We start from the raw sequence: 19,839 nt of genomic DNA on the forward strand, positions 1-19,839 counted from the left end.
CACAGAACAGCTGTATTTATACTGAAATTAAATTACACACAGGTGGACTCTAGTTATTAATTTGGTGACTTCTGAAGGCAATTGGTTCCACTAGATTTTAGTTAGGGGTATCAGAGTAAAGGGGGCTGAAAACAAATACATGCCACACTTTTCATATATTTGGAAAAAATGTTGAAAAATATTTATCATTTTCCTTCCACTTCATGTTGGTCTATCACATAAAATCCCAATAAAGCACATTTATGGTTTTGGTTGTAACATTACAAAATGTGGAAAATTTCAAGCGGTATGAATACTTTTTCAAGGCACTGTACCTCTGGATAGTTACTAAGGGGTACAACAGGTTTGCTCCCTTTTAATAAATAATTAAAAAATCAGTCACAACACAATCAAAAAGCCCAGTCTAAAGTGAGGAAGTGCTAGGGTTTTTCACTGTTTCCTGTAGAGAGGGGAACCAATCATCTCTCAGGTCACTGTCCTACAAGATGAATGGACAAAATGGAAACCTTTGCAATTGTTACAATACACAAACAAATGGGGCGCTATGTATGCTGCTAAAAGAAGGCCATCACAGGAGGTGTATGGAGGTAGATCTGTAAACCGAATATTGACGGACAATCACAATACACTGTACCTAAACTTTATAGAATATAATATATATATATATATATATATATATATATATATATATACACACACATACACACACACACACACATACATAGTCATGCTCAAAAGTTTGCATACCCTGGCAGAAATTGTGAACTTTTGGCATCAATATTGAAAATATGACTGATCATGCCAAAAAACTGTTTTTTTTTTGTTTTTTTTAAGGATAGCAATCACATGAAGCCATTTATTATCACATAGTTTTTTGGATCATTATTAAATCATAATGGATAACAGAAATCACCCAAATGGCCCTGATCAAACGTTCACATACCCTGGAATGTTTGGCCTTGGTACAGACACAGAAGGTGGCACACACAGGTTAAAATGGCAATTAAAAGGTTAATTTCCCACATTTGTGGCCTTTTAAATCACAATTGGCGTCTGTGCATAAATAGTCAATGAGTTTGTTAGCTCTCTCATGGATACACTAAACAGGCTAGACTGAGCCATGAGGAGGTAGAAAAGAACAGTCAAAAGACCTGCGTAACAAGGTAATGAAACTTTACAAATATGGAAAAGGATATAAAAAGATATCCAAAGCCTTGAATATGCCAGTCAGTACTGTTTAATCACATATTAAGAAGTGGACAATTAGGGGATCTTTTGATACCAAGCCAAGGTCAGGTAGACCAAGAAAGATTGCAGCCAAAACTGGCAGAAAAGTTGTTCAGGATACAAAGAAAAACCCACAGGTAACCACAGGAGAAATACAGGCTGCTCTCCAAAAAGACGATGTGGTTGTTTTTAAAGGAGCACAATCCAACGATACGTGAACAAAAAAGAGCTGCATGGTTGAGCTGCCAGAAGGAAGCCTTTACTGCGCCAATGCCACAAAAAAGCCAATGCCAATGAGGCATGTCAAGGTGTTGTTTGGCATATTGTAACCAGGCTTTTTTGTGGAACTTGTACAGTAAAGGCTTCTTTCTTGCAACTTGACCAAGTATTGTCGTATTGTGCTCCTTAAAAACAACCACAACCATCTTTTTCCAGAGCAGTCTATATTTCTCCTGAGGTTACCTGTGGGTTTTTTTTTGTATCCCAAACAGTTCCTGTGGCAGTTGTGGCTGAAGTCTTTCTTGATCAACCTGGCCTTGGCTTGGTATCAAGAGATCCCCAAATTTTCCACTTCTTATTAAGTGATTGAACAGTACTGACTGCCATATTCAAGGCTTTAGATATTTTTTTAGATCCTTTTTAATTTTTGTAAAGTTTTATTACCTTGTTAAGCAGGTCCTTTGACTGTTCTTTTCTAGCTCCTCATGGCTCAGTGTCCTGCTTAGTGCATCCATGTGAGAGCTAACAAACTCATTGACTATTTCTACACAGACACTAATTGTGATTTAAAAAGCCACAAAATGTGGGAAATTAACCTTTAATTGCCATTTTAACCTGTGTGTGCCACCTTCTGTGTCTGTAACAAGGCCAAACTTTCCAGGGTTTGTCAACTTTTTATCAGGGCCATTTGGTCAATTTCTGTTATCATTAAAAAGGATCCAAAAAACTATGTGATAAAAAAAAGGGCTTCATGTGATTGCTATCCCTAAATAAAAGATAGTTTTATGGCATGATCAGTCATAATTTCAATATTAATGCCAAAATTTCACATTTTCTGCCAGGGTATCCAAACTTTTGAGCACAATTGTATGTCTATACATTTTATCTGAGAGGTTCAATTTTAGAAGGTGCAGTGCAAGGTATAGAGCACTAAGTTAGCTGCGCTCACTTTGCAATAAAAGTATCAAAAAATATGTTTATTTAAAAATGTGTGTGGCTGTAAGTCTACCCATTGGTTTATCCCCCTATTATTTTAAAACCAGATCATTAATAAAATATAGCACTGCTACTAGGGTTGTCCCAATGCCACTTTTTTAGGACCAAGTTTTTTTTTTACAATGCTTTCTTTTTTTTCTATTTTTTTTAGGGGGGTGGACGGTGTCTGTGTGTTTTTTGTTTACATTTTTATTATTTTTTACAATAATATTTTTTTGTATTCTTTTTTGCAATACTTTGTGTTTTTTTTAATTTTTATTCAGCCCTGTTGGGGGGCTTTGGAGAGATATCAGGGGTCTTAACAGACCAAGGATAGAGATTTCCTAGTCCCTTTCTCTGCAGCCTCAGCTGCACGGAAAATGAATGGAGAGAAGACAGCGGCTCCTCTCCATTCATAAACTGAGACATGGTAATCACAGGAGGTTACAATGTTTCAGTTATGTGAATGGACAGAGTCAGCTGATTCTGTCCATACAGAAAAGGAAGAGTACATGGGAGAGGGACAGCAGAACGGAGGGGGACAGAAGCAGAACGGAGGGGGACAGAAGCAGAACGGAGGGGGACAGAAGCAGAACGGAGGGGGACAGAAGCAGAACGGAGGGGGACAGAAGCAGAACAGAGGAGGACAGCAGAACGGAGGGGGCATGGAGGATGCGGTGACAGTCAGCGGTGATCGTGTGTGGGGGAGTTACAAGCACCGATCACCGCTGTATAAATTTCACTAAAAGCAGCTGAAAGCCGCTGGGGGAGAAGCTTGTAACTCCCCCACGCACCGATCACTGTTGACTGTCCAGGTATCGGGTGAAGCATCGGGAGCACTTGCCCGAGTACAAGTACTCGGGCAAATGCTCGGTATCGGGACAACCCTAACTACTACATTCTGAATGATATTTTATGCCATTCATTAGGAAAAAATCCAAAAACATTACAGTTAGCATTTAAAGCTGAGTTCCACCCAAAAGTGAAACTTTCGCTTTAAGTGACCCCGACATGCCACATTTGGCATATCATTTTTTGGGTGGGGAGCGGAAAACCTCTTTTTGAGGGATCCAGCTCCCACTTCCTCCTGGGGCTCCGCAGTGCCGGAAATAATTTCACCTCTCCCTCCTCCCTCTCGGCAATCATCTGGGATACGTCACAGGTCCCAAATGATTGCCCGGCCAGTTTCAGTGCGCCACACAGCTTGCGCATGCGCAGTGCGTGCTTGGCTGTAAAGCCACAGCCGGGCACCCACAGTGACAATGCCGGCACCGCAGAGAGGAGGGAGAGATGAGCGGGGCTTCGTTCTCCCACATCGCTGGACCCTGGGACAGGTAAGTGTCTGATTTTTAAAAGTCAGCAACTGCAGTATTTGTAGCTGCTGATTTTTAATTTTTTTTTTTTTTTTTAAGCGGAACTCCGCTTTAACAACTATAATGGCACAGCTATTCTAGTATTAATAGACAGAAAGCTGATGAAATAGAGAAAAAAAAAAATGTAATAAAAGAGGAAGTGGAAACATGAAGTATGTCAGCTGCCTTGTGCACATCACGTGTTCACTAAAATACCAACGGGGATAAACCATATGAGACATAAAAGGAATCCTACCCTATTACATAGTACTATATACGTAGTGACCCAAAAATGAATACAAATACACAATAATGCAGCAAGCATTGAACAGCTCAGAGCTGCTCAGTTCTCATCATGAGGAATTCATTATATATGATGAAGTACAGAACTTCTATGGAAGGCTGTTATCTCCTAATGTCCGTTCTCCTGTAAGATGGAGGCAACCAGTAGTGTTTTTTAAGAGAATTCACCATTTTAAAGCAGAATGAAGCCCATAGGTTGAATTTATCTCCGTAGTTCTGTATTGTATGTAATCATTTTTTTTTTTAAACTCGCACGAAGGTCCCTTTCACACCAGATGTGTTGGACCATACTGGGCAGCTTATTCCAATGCAGTCCCAAAGCTTGGGCAGGGCAATCTGCCTTATGTTCTATTTGTTCAGCTCAGTTTCCCTGGAAAAAAAGTAGAACATGCACAACTTCTTTTAATGGCAACGTGTTGTGACGCACTACACTGCATAAGAACAGGTTGCAATGCATAAAGATGAAATTTGACATTAACCACTTAAGGACCGAGCCTCTTTCTGACATTTGTAGTTTACAAGTTAAAAACATTTTTTTTCTTAGAAAAAATATATATATATAATGTTTGGGGGTTCTAACACCCAAGAGAATAAAATGGCGGTCATTGCAATACTTTCTGTCACACCGTATTTGCGCAGCGGTCTTACAAGCGCACTTTTTTTGGAAAAAATAGAATTTTTTAAATTAAAAAATAAGACAACAGTAAAGTTAGCCCAATTTTTTTATACTGTGAAAGATAATGTTACGCTGAGTAAATACTCAACATGTCACGCTTCAAAATTGCGCCCGCTCGTGGAATGGCCACAAACTTTTACCCTTAAAAATCTCCATTTTTAAAAAAAAAAATTGTACAGATTGCATGTTTTGAGTTACAGAGATTCTAGCACTAGAATTATTGCTCTCGCTCTACCGATCACGGCAATACCTCACATGTGTGGTTTGAACACAGTTTTCATATGTGGGCGCTACTCAAGTATGCGTTCGCTTCTGCACGTGAGCTTGGCGAGACAGGGCACATTTAAAAATGTTTTTTTCTGCGGGGGGGACGATGGGGGGCAGAGGAGGAGGACAGGAGTGGCGCAAGAGAACACGGGAGCTGGAGGAATACAGGGGGGAGGGGGCGGAGAAGGACATGGAGGGGGCCAAGGGTGGGGAACACAAAGAACAGCCAGGAATGATCGGTGCAGCAGGAGGGACAGCTGTGAACTGCCTGTCCGTTTCCATCCGAGACACCAGACGAATGGGGAATCAATATAAAATTTGTTGGTGCGCTTATCAAACTATCCCCATCTGTTGGAGTGGTGCTTATATATAAAATCCTAAACCAAAAAAATACCCCGATATCATAATCAGTAAAGTGAATAAGTGCAAATAAATAATCAATAAAGTGAATAAATGCAAAACAATGCATCAAAAAACATGTACCCTGATATCACAATCAGTAAAGTGAATAGGTGCAAATAAATACTGTATTTATTGGCGTATAACACTCACTTTTTTACCATGAAAATCGGGTGCAAATAGCGTGTGCGTGTTATACGCCAATACTTCAATTTTAGCTGCCTCGGAGGGGACAAGGAGGGGGGCCGGACGAGCGCTGTCAGATTACATACAGCGAGAATCTCCTGTTTACTTGGCAGCCTCTGTAATAGGAAGTCCTGTCTCCTGTGCCGCAATTGGACCACTGTTCTATCTATCATAGGAGATTCTCTTTGTATGTAATCTGTCAGGGCTCGTCCCGCCCCCTCCCTGTTCCCTCTAGGCTGCAGGTGGACGTCAATCAGGCTGCACTGATGGCAATGGTGAGGCTGTTGCATTGAAGGCAATCGTGAGGCTGTATTGATGTGGATTGATGAGGCTGCAGATGGGCACTGACCCTTATTTTGCTCCAAAGTTCCTTATTTAAAATTTTAGTTTTTTTCCTGAAACTTCCCTCTTAAAATGAATGTGCGTGTTATACGCCGATAAATACGGTATATCAATCAATAAAGTGAATGAATGCAAATAGATGCATCAAAAAACATATAAGGGAACACACATCCCTAGATATATGTAGATGGAAAAAAAAAAAAAAAAGCAATAAATAGTGTCTGTGTTAATCCAGCTTTGCCTTTGATGAACTTGCTTGTATTTCAATTCTCACAGATCACAGTTGCATGATGAATTACATTTGCAAGGTGATATTTCACATAAAAGAAAAACCATCATTGCGCAGTGAAAAACCATCAATGCGCAGTGACGTCTTCGCATAGTGTTCGGCAAACACAGCGATAGCTGTATGAGTGATGAAGCTGTCTGACCATTATAACAAAAGCGATTCAGCTACTGCAAATGTGTGAGTGGATTACATTGTTTGCCCAGTCTTGTAACATTAAAAAACACTGCGCAATGATGGTTTTTCTTTTATCTTTTATGTGAATCATCACCTTGCAAATGTAATTCATCATGCAACTGTGATCTGTGAGAATTGAAATACAAGCAAGTTCATCAAAGGCAATTGATTGGACATTTAGACCTCAGCTGGATTAACACAGACAGACACTATTTATTGCTTTTTTTTTTTCATCTAAATATATCTAGGGATGTGTGTTCCCTTATATGTTTTTCGATGCATCTATTTGCATGTATTCACTTTATATATTGTGATATTAGGTATATGTTTTTTGATGCATTTTTTTGCATTTATTCACTTTATTGAGTGATTATTTATTTGCGCTTATTCACTTTACTGATTATGATATCAGGGTATTTTTATGGTTTAGGATTTTATATATAAGCACCATTCCATGAGATGGGGATAATTTGATAAGCGCACCAACATATTTTATATTGATTTATAGCAACAGGTGTCACAGCACTAATTGGTTGGTTGCAGCTTACACATTTTTTTTTTTGGCGTTTTGTTATTTTATAGAGAATCCACATCAGCGCTTTAGTTTTCTTTTTTCACAGATGGATGGGGAATAGGAACACCATCCGTCTGTTTTTGGTAGACAGGATTGGATCAGATGGCGGCAGGTGTCCACCGCTCCATAGAAGAGACTGGAGGGTCCGATCAGGTCCACCTAAAAGACTCAAAAAACTGAATTCACCCAAAGAAAGTGGGAATGAATAGTGGCGCTAGCCCCCAAATAATGGGGAGATGCCAGACACTCCTATATATTCAATGAACTACAGTGAATACAGCAGTGTACCAGACAATATAATAATGAACCTGGACTGAGTCAACACTGTATGGGTCAGGTGATCTTCCCTATTATCCAAAACTGAATATATCAGATACTAAACTAAGAATGTAACACTCCGTGACAGTGGTGCAAAATAAAGATAAATTATATAAATATTGGTCCACAAAAAAATCTAAATTGTGAAAAGAAAAAAATGTACAGTGTAATGCCCCGTACACACGGTCGGACTTTGTTCGGACATTCCGACAACAAAATCCTAGGATTTTTTTCCGATGGATGTTGGCTCAAACTTGTCTTGCATACACACGGTCACACAAAGTTGTCGGAAAATCCGATCGTTCTAAACGCGGTGACGTAAAACATGTACGTCGGGACTATAAACGGGGCAGTGGCCAATAGCTTTCATCTCTTTATTTATTCTGAGCATGCGTGGCACTTTGTCCGTCGGATTTGTGTACACACGATCGGAATTTCCGACAACGGATTTTGTTGTCGGAAAATTTTATATCCTGCTCTCAAACTTTGTGTGTCGGAAAATCCGACGGAAAATGTGTGATGGAGCCCACACACGGTCGGAATTTCCGACAACAAGGTCCTATCACACATTTTCCTTCGGAAAATCCGACCGTGTGTACGGGGCATTACACTGTACATTTTTTTCTTTTCACAATAGATTTTTTTGTGGACCAATATTTAAATAATTTATCTTTGTTTTGCACCACTGTCACGGAGTGTTACATTCTTAGTTTAGTATCTGATATATTCAGTTTTGGATAATAGGGAAGATCACCTGACCCATACAGTGTTGACTCAGTCCAGGTTCATTATTATATTGTCTGGTACACTGCTGTATTCACTGTAGTTCATTGAATATATAGGAGTGTCTGGCATCTCCCCATTATTTGGGGGCTAGCGCCACTATTCATCCCCACTTTCTTTGGGTGAATTCAGTTTTTTGATTCATTTTATTATTTAAGTGGCAGCTCTGATAGGGCTTTGTTATTTAAATCTTAGCGCAGAGGTAGGAATTCAGGCGTTGGGGGCGACGTTTTTGGACCTGTATACCTCCACCTGAAAGATTGACAGGCGGACCTGATCGGATCGCCCATGTGAAAGGGTCCTAAGGCTGGCCATAGACAAATCGCACTTTCAATCCGTCTATGGGCAGGCCCGGTTGTACTGAAGTCGTCGATCCAGTACAACCAGCCTGTCAGGATTTTTTGTGCTATAGTGATCATTGTAATCTGACAGCTGGGAAACCTCTCACTGTCAGAGCACAATATCGCAGCGAGAAGGATTCCCTCATCAACACTGACCTGACTGTTGATGGGTGAATCAAGCAATTTTCTTTTCCTCCAACCCGTGATTGAAGCAAAGAACATTTTATAATGTATGGCCTGCTTACGTGTGCATCTCACTGCCCCCCTTCCTGGCCCTCACATTGACAGCTGCCTACACAAGCCTTAGTGCCAGTTTACACAGGGGTGACCTGTCAGGTGACTTAGCCGCCTGATAAGTCGCGCTCCATACATTGCAATGGAACTGTTCTAGTGCCCCGTACACACGGTCGGATTTTCCGATGGAAAATGTCCGATCGGAGCGTGTTGTCGGAAATTCCGACCGTGTGTAGGCTCCATCGGACATTTTCCATCGGATTTTCCGACACACAAAGTTTGAGAGCAGGAGATAAAATTTTCCGACAACAAAATCCGTTGTCGGAAATTCCGATCGTGTGTACACAAATCCGACGGACAAAGTGCCACGCATGCTCAGAATAAATAAAGAGATGAAAGCTATTGGCCACTGCCCCGTTTATAGTCCCGACGTACGTGTTTTACGTCACCGCGTTCAGAACGATCGGATTTTCCGACAACTTTGTGTGACCGTGTGTATGCAAGACAAGTTTGAGCCAACATCCGTCGGAAAAAATCCTAGGATTTTGTTGTCGGAATGTCCGAACAAAGTCCGACCGTGTGAACGCCCTATAATAGGAGTGACTCGAGTCGCTACGACTTAGAAATATGTTCCTGTACTACTTTGGGGCGACTTCGGAGCAGCTTGCATTGACTTCCATACAGAAGTCGTTTTGCAAGCTACCCTGAAGTCGCGCTGTACGGGGCGGCTTCAGAGTAGGATAAAAGTCGATAACCACCCCTGTGTGAACCGGCACTAACATTTAACTGTGTGGACCAGTGTCAATGGGCCCCGACAAACTTCCCAGTGCGTTGGACGCCTGTGTCCCAGGTAAGTATAACGTCCTTCCTTTACAAGAGATTTTGGTTTGGACTTTCTTTTTTTCAGGGACACAGTCTCTTTAACAAGTGAAAAGTAGGAGCAGAACTGAGCACAGAAGTATGGGACAAGTACAGTTTTCTGTGACTTTAGAGGCCTGTGACATTACTGAGGGGTGAAGTAAGTCTGCAATGGCATAAATACAACTCTCAGTTCAGGTTTCTGTGAACACCCTTATACAGGCATACCCCGCTTTAAGTACACTCACGAGTAAGGACATACCCGTGAGTGTATGTAAAGTGGCTCTCAAGCTAAAGTTGCAGAAGAGTAATCTGTGCCCGGATAGTTCAGATTCCCCACTACTTGGAAACACACTCCCTGACCCCCCCCCCCCCACACTACAGTCCCTGACACCCCACAAGTGAAAAAAGGTATTGCTTCACTTTAAGTACATTTTCGTTTTACATACATGCTCTGGTCCCATTGTGTACTTAAAGCGGAGTTCGACCCTAAAGTGGAACTTCCACTCATCGGATTCCTTCCCCCCTCTGGTCCCACAGTTGGCACCTTTCAGGTGGGAGGGGGGCGCAGATACCTGTCTAATACAGGCATCTGCAGCCACTTCCGGGCTTAGATAGCCGCAGAATATCCGCAGATGATAGCCGCCCCCCCCCCCCAGTTGTGTTCTGGGAAACACACAGTTCCCAGAACACAACGGGGACCAGTGCAGAGGTGCATCTGGGAACTGGGCAGTGAAGCCGCAACGCTTCACTTCCCGATTCCTTGACCGATGATGGCGGCGGGGGCAGGCGAGAGCCGAGCGATTGATCGGCTTCGGCTGCCGACATCCCTGGAGCCTGGGACAGGTAAGTGTCCATTTATTAAAAGTCAGCAGCTGCAGTATTTGTAGCTGCTGGCTTTTAATAATTTTTTTAAAGGTGGACCTCCTCTTTAAAAGTGGGGGATGCCTGTACCTAGTTAGCAGGCCGAAGGTGTGTCCTGACTATGCTGTCTGGCAGGGATGCCTGAATCACAGGATTGGCTAAACAAAGTTACAATTCACACACACAGATATTGTGATTTTAGACAGTTACTTTCATCACTAAGTCTGACCACTGAAATAATGACATGAGTTTGCTAAATTACTACACAGATAATTATTTATGTATAGCTAGCAGCATGCTGACAATTAAAATGTAATAACCTTTTGTCTCATTTGAAATGCCACATACACTAAATGCACTAAAACAGCATCCATATCTCACCACTCATAGAGTGGAGTTTCATGATGAGATGGTCATACCCTTTCCAATCAATATACAACAAATAGGATTATTCCTTATTGGCAGGCAACAGTTAGACCCCTTTCACGCTGGAGGCATTTTTCAGGTGTTTTAGCACTAAAAATAGCGCCTGAAAAAGTCTCTCAATGCTCCCCTATGTGAAAGCCAGAGTGCTTTCACGCTGGGGTGCTATGCTGGCAGGACGTTAAAAAAAATCCTGCAAGCAGCGTCTTTGGGGTGTTGGAGGAGCGGTGTATACCCCTCCAGCGCCCCTGCCCATTGAAATTAATGGGCACTTCTGCTGAAGCACTTGCAAAGTGGTTAAAAGCGCCCCGCTATCGGCCAAAAAGCGTTAAAACTAACGGTGCTTTACCGCTAATGCGGCTCAGTGTGAAAGGGCTCTTAAAGTGGTTGTAGGACTCTCAAAATAATTAAAAAAAAAAAAAAACATTAAAGCTGAAATTATATTATATATACACATATACACATACAGCTTTAGTCACATCACCACTTACCTGTGATGAAGAAGGATTTCATGTATTGTACAGGCAACTGAGCCCTGGAAAAATCTTCACTGCTGTCCTCTTCCTGTCTCTCAACTTTCAGTGCAGCTTTTCCCTTTTAGGCAGAACAGCAGTACAGATAGGCCGACAGAGACACACCCCCTTCTCTATTGAGAAAAGTTATTTTACTGATTACACTGCCTGTTACATGATCCATAAATAGGGAGAGAATCCTGTGACTGATCAGACTCTCCCCCATTCACAGACTGTATTACAGCCAGTGTAATCAGTGAAAGAACTTTTCTCAGTGGAGGAGGAAGGAGGAGGAGGCGTGTCCCTATCAGGTCAACTGTACTGCTGTTCTGCCTGAAGATCTGGAGCTGTTAACCATTGCAGCGCCAGAAGATCAGAGAAGAAGAGGATGGGCATCCCTGCATAAAAACATCCTTTATTACAGGTAAGTGATGTGACAAAAACTGTAGGGATTATTTTGTTTTAGCTAAACTACAGCTTTAAGGCCCTGTTTACACCTTGGCATTTTAATGTGTGCGTTGTAAAGCAAAACAATGCCGGTTGCATAAAAATCAATGTTGTAAAAAAATGAGGCATGTACATTTCTCAATGATTTTTCATGCACTGTGATACTCAACAGAGCAAAAAAAATGCATGCAAATGTGCCGAAACACATGTTAAAAAACATAGAGAAAAGCAAGGAGGTTATCTTAGCTCTACTGCTTAGTATAGAAGTCCATAGACTAGAGTCCGGTGCTCTAGCCAGTGCATTCAACTCCCATAGATGAGTAATCTTAATCAGAAAGGGTGGCAACTTGGTGTGCTCTTGAATAAAAGTACTTTATTTACTACATAGGTACAGGTATAGGTACAGGGTAAAACTGATGTGTTTTGGCTATAGAGCCTTCATCAAAGCATAATGCTTTGATGAAGGCTCTATAGCCAAAACGCGTCAGTATTTACCCTGTACCTGTACTTATGTAGCAAATAAAGTAAGTTTATTCAAGAGCACACCGATGCAGATATGGGGCATCTGTATATAAAAATCAAACTGTGCAGCTCTGACTAAAGTTTAATAAAAACCTTGCTATAGCTGTAGGCCATTTATATACCTTATGAAACCTGACTGGAATACTCCAAGAGCGTTGCTAAGTACTCCCAGGATGTTGCTAAGTGAGGCCTAGTCATCACTGCTCACCTCCACCATCACAGGAGTGTGCTCTCAAATGCTGAGCTCAAAGCTACTGAATCAGGGGAGAGAAAGAGTATGTGAGGGGGTTTGAATCAGAGAAAAAGCTCACTCCTGTGATGGTGAAGGTGAGCAGTAATGACTAGGCCTCACTTAGCAACGTACTGGGTGTATTCCAGTCAGGTATCATAAGGTAAATGGCCTACACCCATAGCAAGGGTATTATTCATCTTTATTCAGAGCTGCACAGTTTGTTTTAATCTACAATCATCCCTTACCTGCATAGGCAGGTTCTTTGTAAAGGTGAACTATCCTTTTAAGCACTGACCCAGAGCGCAGGAGGTTACTGTTCTGATACAACCTCTGGAGGAACCCTGGTTGAGAAAGTCAGACCTAACGCTTCATTTACACATGCAGCCAAAAAGTGGTAAAACCAAGCAGTTGAGCCATGGTTTTACCACTCTTCCGACACTGACATGCAGCCGCACAGGGCTGTACATATTTCACTCGGCGGTGGTTACCGCCAACAAATGTAACCCATGCAAGTCTATGAGACTGTGCCACAACTGTCATATTAGGTCAATGATGTCATGAGCATCCCAGTCACCTTGTTACGAGCTGCTATTGGGTGGGGAGTATCCCGGCTATCGCTGACTGGGCATTGATCTGGTGGGCATGCCCGCTTGCTTTTGGGTTTGGTTCAAACCTAAGTTGGGAACAAGCCTGTGTTCATTAAGGATGAGCTCCGTGATGTTCGCACAGCCTACATGTAGAGCCCGCCAGGAAGTCGGCACTGCGCTGCTCTAATCACAGGCAGTGAGACATTGTCCTGATGTGCGGGACAATGTGCGGGAAATGTCTCACTGCCTGTGATTAGCGCAGTGCCGACTTCCTGGCGGGCTCTGCACGTAGGGTGTGCGAACACGCCGGAGCTCATCCTTAGTGTTCATCCCTAATCATGTCCTGGGCCAGAGGGCTGGGCTAAGCTTCTGCATGTTGTATTGTCGCCTCAGTTTTTCCACACCACACTCCCTGCGCGTTTCTGACAATACAGAGTGAGGTGTACGGTCAGTCAGCTGATCAGCATGAACGGGGATATCCACTCTGCATGTGACGCAGCAAGGTTTAGATGCAATGAGCTATGAAGGATAAATGCTGTCACATGACCTAATAAAGTAAAAAAAAAAAAAAAAAAAAAAAGATAGTTACAACATTACTGATCTTTAAATGAACTGGTTGGGGAGATTACCATTTCTGATCGCTGTAACAGCAGTCATTTGTAGAGCAGATCAGAAGATGGTAGGCAGGGTGTGGCTGCCATGGGTAACACAGCCCCTTTTCTATCCTATATAGGGGGATCAGTGATCACAGTTAGTGTATAGATGGGGATTAGTGATCACAGACAGTGTATAGAGGGGGATCGGTGATCACAGACAGTGTATAGAGGGGGAACGGTGATCAAAGACAGTGTATAGAGGGGGATCGGTGATCAAAGACAGTATATAGAGGGGGATCGCTGATCACAGTGTATAGAGGGGGATCGGTGATCAAAGACAGTGTATAGAGGGGGATCGGTGATCGCAGACAGTATATAGAGGGGGATCGGTGATCGCAGACAGTATATAGAGGGGGATCGGTGATCGCAGACAGTATATAGAGGGGGATCGGTGATCGCAGACAGTATGTAGAGGGGGATCGGTGATCGCAGACAGTATGTAGAGGGGAATCGGTGGTCGCAGACAGTATGTAGAGGGGGATCAGTGGTCGCAGACAGTATGTAGAGGGGGATCAGTGATCGCAGACAGTATGTAGAGGGGGATCAGTGATCGCAGACAGTATGTAGAGGGGGATCCGTGATCGCAGACAGTATGTAGAGGGGGATCCGTGATCGCAGACAGTATGTAGAGGGGGATCCGTGATCGCAGACAGTATGTAGAGGGGGATCAGTGATCGCAGACAGTATGTAGAGGGGGATCAGTGATCGCAGACAGTATGTAGAGGGGGATCAGTGATCGCAGACAGTATGTAGAGGGGGATCAGTGATCGCAGACAGTATGTAGAGGGGGATCAGTGATCGCAGACAGTATGTAGAGGGGGATCAGTGATCGCAGACAGTATGTAGAGGGGGATCAGTGATCGCAGACAGTATGTAGAGGGGGATCAGTGATCGCAGACAGTATGTAGAGGGGGATCAGTGATCGCAGACAGTATGTAGAGGGGGATCAGTGATCGCAGACAGTATGTAGAGGGGGATCAGTGATCGCAGACAGTATGTAGAGGGGGATCAGTGATCGCAGACAGTATGTAGAGGGGGATCAGTGATCGCAGACAGTATGTAGAGGGGGATCCGTGATCGCAGACAGTATGTAGAGGGGGATCCGTGATCGCAGACAGTATGTAGAGGGGGATCCGTGATGGCAGACAGTATGTAGAGGGGGATCCGTGATCGCAGACAGTATGTAGAGGGGGATCAGTGATCGCAGACAGTATGTAGAGGGGGATCAGTGATCGCAGACAGTATGTAGAGGGGGATCAGTGATCGCAGACAGTATGTAGAGGGGGATCAGTGATCGCAGACAGTATGTAGAGGGGGATCAGTGATCGCAGACAGTATGTAGAGGGGGATCAGTGATCGCAGACAGTATGTAGAGGGGGATCAGTGATCGCAGACAGTATGTAGAGGGGGATCAGTGATCGCAGACAGTATGTAGAGGGGGATCAGTGATCGCAGACAGTATGTAGAGGGGGATCAGTGATCGCAGACAGTATATAGAGGGGGATCAGTGATCACAGACAGTATATAGAGGGGGATCAGTGATCACAGACAGTATATAGAGGGGGATCAGTGATCACAGACAGTATATAGAGGGGGATCAGTGATCACAGACAGTATATAGAGGGGGATCAGTGATCACAGACAGTATATAGAGGGGGATCAGTGATCACAGACAGTATATAGAGGGGGATCAGTGATCACAGACAGTATATAGAGGGGGATCAGTGATCATAGACAGTATATAGAGGGGGATCAGTGATCACAGACAGTATATAGAGGGGGATCAGTGATCACAGACAGTATGTAGAGGGGGATCAGTGGTCACAGTGTATAGAATGCCCAGGGAAGTGGAGTCACACGTACTGATCATATGACTGAGAAGGAAGAAGAATTCCTATAGACCACCTCCTATAGACTACACCAGTGCCGCACTATACACACATCTATGGACATCTACATGTATAGGACACAGGAGCCAGGAGTTGATCAGCTGACATTAACCATCTCTTGCACAGAGCCCAGTCCCAGGCATCCCTCCATCCTGTACACACAGCATACCCAGGCAACTGCCAGAAATCCTCACTGCTCGGCACTGACACTTCTAACAAGCAGCCATCGTTCACTAAACCATTCTACAAATCCGGGTGATAAAAGAGGAAAAGCACTGTACCTAACTGGAGGCAGCCATGACAGGGAAACACTGGGAAATGCAGCAAACTACAACTCCCGGCAACCTCTGCGAGGGATACTACAGGAGCCGACAGGGGACAATCACAAGGCCTTCTATCTGTGGCGATTCAGGAAGTGGAATGGAGAGAGAAGAAAAAAAATACATAATTATACATTGTTACCAGTCCACAGACCTCCCACCAACCATTGCAATCTATTAACACTCAGTATGCCCATTATAAATGATTTGGAGTGGAGTGATTTGGGCAAAATTGATTTTGCCTTGAAATTTTCTTTTAGTCATGCGTGTAAGTGACGTTTGCCTGCCTCTTCTCCGGGGATCAGCGATTTGGCGGAAAAAACGCTTGGCGCTTGTAAATGCATCTATACACGTTTATTCTGGCCATTGAAAAGAATTAACTCGGAAGCGCTAATGTTAACGCACGTTTAGACGTGTTTATACACATCAAGTGTTTTTTCTACCAAAACTCTGCTTCTTCTGGACGTGCTGCCGGTGGGGTTTTCTTTCTGCCTCAACGTGTGCATGGATATATAGGCTAATATGCACGGGTGTTTAGAGGCAGGATAAAAAAAAAACAACGCCCTCTTAGAGTGATTGTAAAGGACAAATTTTTATTTAGAAAAACAAAACAAACATGTTATACTTATCTGCTCTGTACAATGATTTTGCACAGAGCAGCCCCAATTTTCATCTTCTCAGGTCCTCTGCCAGCACTCTCCACCTTGCTGAGTGCCCAATAGCAAACCGCTTGCTGTGGGGGCACTTGTACATGCTCGCTCCCGAGCTGTCTCTCTGCGTCTATAAGACACAGAGAGCTTGGCTCAGCCCTGCAATCAGCTCACGCCTCTCTTCCTATGATCAGGGCCATTGATAACGCAGTACAGCCAGCCCTCATGTACTGGGCCCAGGCCTCATCAGTTCAAAAAGGGGGCCCTAGCATCAGCCAAGCAGGAGGGTCAGCAGTACTGCCTTATTGCTAACACTTTTGATTTTTGTGCAGTTATGGTTGCCACCTGTCAGGGATTCACCCGGACAGTCCGGGTTTGGAATTATGTGTCCGGGTTTCGGTCTGCCTGAAACCCGGATACACTATTCAGACTGGGCTGTGGCACCCCAGGTAACTGAGATAGTCACACAAAAATCTGTTGCCATTCGGGAGCTGTGGGCCACTGTCTGGGTGATGTCAGCAAGAGCGGTTTAGCCACATCCACTTTTTGCCGCAGCACGCTGCATTACCACTTTCCTTGGGGCACCCAAAGATGTCCAGGTGTTTTATAATCCTATAGTCTGCAGTGCTGTCGTTTTCCCTCCACTCCAGCTGGCAGCTGCTGAGGGCACACAGGTGGGTTATTTCAGGATGGTGAGCGGGGGGCTCACTGTCCTGAATGAACACATCACCCTAAATAAACGCAGTGGGGTTTATTTACTAAAGCTGGAGAGTGCAAACTCAGGCTCACTTCTGCATAGAAACCAATCAGCTTCCAAGTTTTATTGCCAACGCTTAATTGAAGAAGCTGAGGTTAGACGCTGATTGGCTACCATGCACAGCTGCACCAGATTTTAAGTGCACCACCTTTTGTATATCTACCCCAGTGAGCGATCAGTACCGATCACTCAATGTAGAGGTGCAGATATTGCCTCCATGCCACTATTCACTTGAATGGGCATTGTTCCAAGGGGGTTTACTTTCTGCCATGGCTGTAAAGCATAGCACCGGGGACGTTGCATTTTAGCAAAAATATAATTGGATATTTTCAGAGGAGGGGGGCCCTGTCAGGTCTGTTCCTGTCTATTAGCAACCTTGGCTGTGATTGTGTCAGGGCTGGGCTCAGCCCTTCCTTCTCTGAGTTGGCCGCTCAGCTGTCGGCTAATTGCCAACTCCTATCTCTCCACAGTGACTCACCTGTTGATGATATCCTGCTCGTCAGTCCTGCCTACTTAAGCTGTCCAGCCCAGATGATCTCTGCCTTCACCTCGGTCACATCTCTAGAGACGCTCTCCTGTGTTCCTGTTAAAGACTTGCTTGGCTGACATTCCTTCTGGCTCCAGATCCTGCTTGCTGTTCTACTACGCTCATCTCTGGGTCTCTGACGTTTTGGCTTGTCTGACTATCCATTCCAGTTCCTGAACTCTGGCTATGTTTTGACTACGTTTACTCTGTTTACCTTTTTTTATTATTATTATTATTATTATTAAACAAGTGGGATTTAACTGTACTTCTGTCTCAGTCTGATTCATGGTTTCTGACAGACTGGCAATAGAGAGAGCCAATGGCTCCTGCTGCTTCTCAGCCAATCACTAGGGAGAGACACGGGAGAGCCTTGTGCACATTGCTTGATTGAGATCAGGCTAAGGTAAGTATTGGGGCGCTTAAGGAGGAGCTGCACACTGAATGCATGAAGGTAAAAAACCTTCAGCCTCTACAGCCACTTTAAAAACATCCAATGTACTATTCAACCCTCCCCCCGAAGTAGCCCTCCTGTCTCTGCTCCCTGGACCCTTCAAAAGTGTAAAGAAAGATGTATTATGTCACTTCCTAGCCACAGCTAGGGGAGTGATCCCTGTTACTGGAAATCGACAAATATGCCTTCCCTGGGGGAATGGGCATTAGAGGTGGACCGTATAAGAGACCAGGAATGCCTATTGGTTTAGGAAGCTGGAAAGGAAGAGCAGTTTTCCCTCACCTGGACTTCATGGTCCATGTTCCGTTACTCCTCAGAGTTTGTATCCTGGGCTGAGGATGAACCTGAGGTCACGCCCTAAGAGCACGGATGGAGTGAACTCTACTTGTTTTTTTTAATGTTTTCCATGACAGTGTGTGATCTCTCTGGCATACTTTTTTCTCAAGAGTAATAGTCCTTCAGAGTATTTTACAATGCTTCAATTATCTTTTGGTATATGTTAATTTATATAAGTATCCATGACATTGATGCAGGTGCATTGCACCCTTTCTCATGTCCTATCCTCTCTGTTATACATATATTCATCTGAATTTCTCAGACCAGTTTATCTGAACCTGTTGTGATACCAGGGAGACCAGATCCTTCATATTATCCATTGTCTATGACAGGGGTAGGCAACCTCTTGAGCACAGTGTGCCGAAAAATGTTTGCGAAGAAAATGAGCGTGCCGATTTTATAACAAAAAAATTTCAACTTCACACTCCCAATCACGAAAAGGATTTTTTATAAAGTAAATGGTGTAAACTACTTGAGTAGTAGTGAGTTATAAACATCCTGCACTCTCACACCTCAGATCAGCCCCAATTCCTGCACCTTCACACTTCAGATCACTGTAACGCCCTGCACATCTGCCCCACCACTGTACTACCCTGCACATCTGCCCCACCTCTGTACCCCCCTGCTCATCTGTCCCACTACTGTACCACCCTGCTTTCTGTCCCACCACGGTAACCCCCTGCTCATCTGCCCCACCAATGTACTCCCTTTCTCATCTGCCCCACCACTGTTTCCCCTTTCTCATCTGCCCCACCACTGTAACCCCCTGCACATCTGCCCCACCACTGTACTACCCTGCACATCTGCCTCACCAATGTTCCCCCTTTATCATCTCCCCCACCACTGTACCTCCCTGCACATCTGCCCCACCACATACCGCCGTGCTCTTCTGTCTCACCGCTGAACCATCTTCTCATCTGTCCTAACACTAAACTCATCTGCCCCACCACTGTAAGCCCCTTTCTCATCTGCCCCACCACTGTACCTCCTGCACATCTGTCCCACCTCTGTTCCCAATGCTCTTCTGCCCCATCACTGTAACCCCCTGCTCATGTGTTCCACTGATGTACCTCCTTACTCCTCTGCACATCTGTACCCCCCTTCTCCTCTGCCCCACCGCTGTAACCCCCTGCTCATCTGTCCCACCAAT

The 19,839-nt window shown here is 44.0% G+C and overlaps 1 protein-coding gene across 4 annotated transcripts in view; it reads right to left on the reverse strand.

The window, feature by feature from the left end:
- TBC1D5 (TBC1 domain family member 5) overlaps positions 1-16,019 on the reverse strand; it is an 842,416-nt gene extending 826,397 nt beyond the window's left edge. For 2 of the 4 annotated variants that reach the window (XM_073630202.1, XM_073630199.1), the window contains exon 1: positions 15,931-16,019. The gene's annotated coding sequence lies outside the window, so the exon portion shown is untranslated. The remainder of the gene's footprint in view (positions 1-15,930) is intronic. The other 2 variants (XM_073630201.1, XM_073630200.1) reach the window with 2 other exon arrangements.
- Between the last annotated feature and the right edge of the window lie 3,820 nt (positions 16,020-19,839).

Source organism: Aquarana catesbeiana, linkage group LG05 (assembly GCF_042186555.1).
Source record: "Aquarana catesbeiana isolate 2022-GZ linkage group LG05, ASM4218655v1, whole genome shotgun sequence".
NCBI classification, from domain to species: Eukaryota; Metazoa; Chordata; class Amphibia; order Anura; family Ranidae; genus Aquarana; species Aquarana catesbeiana.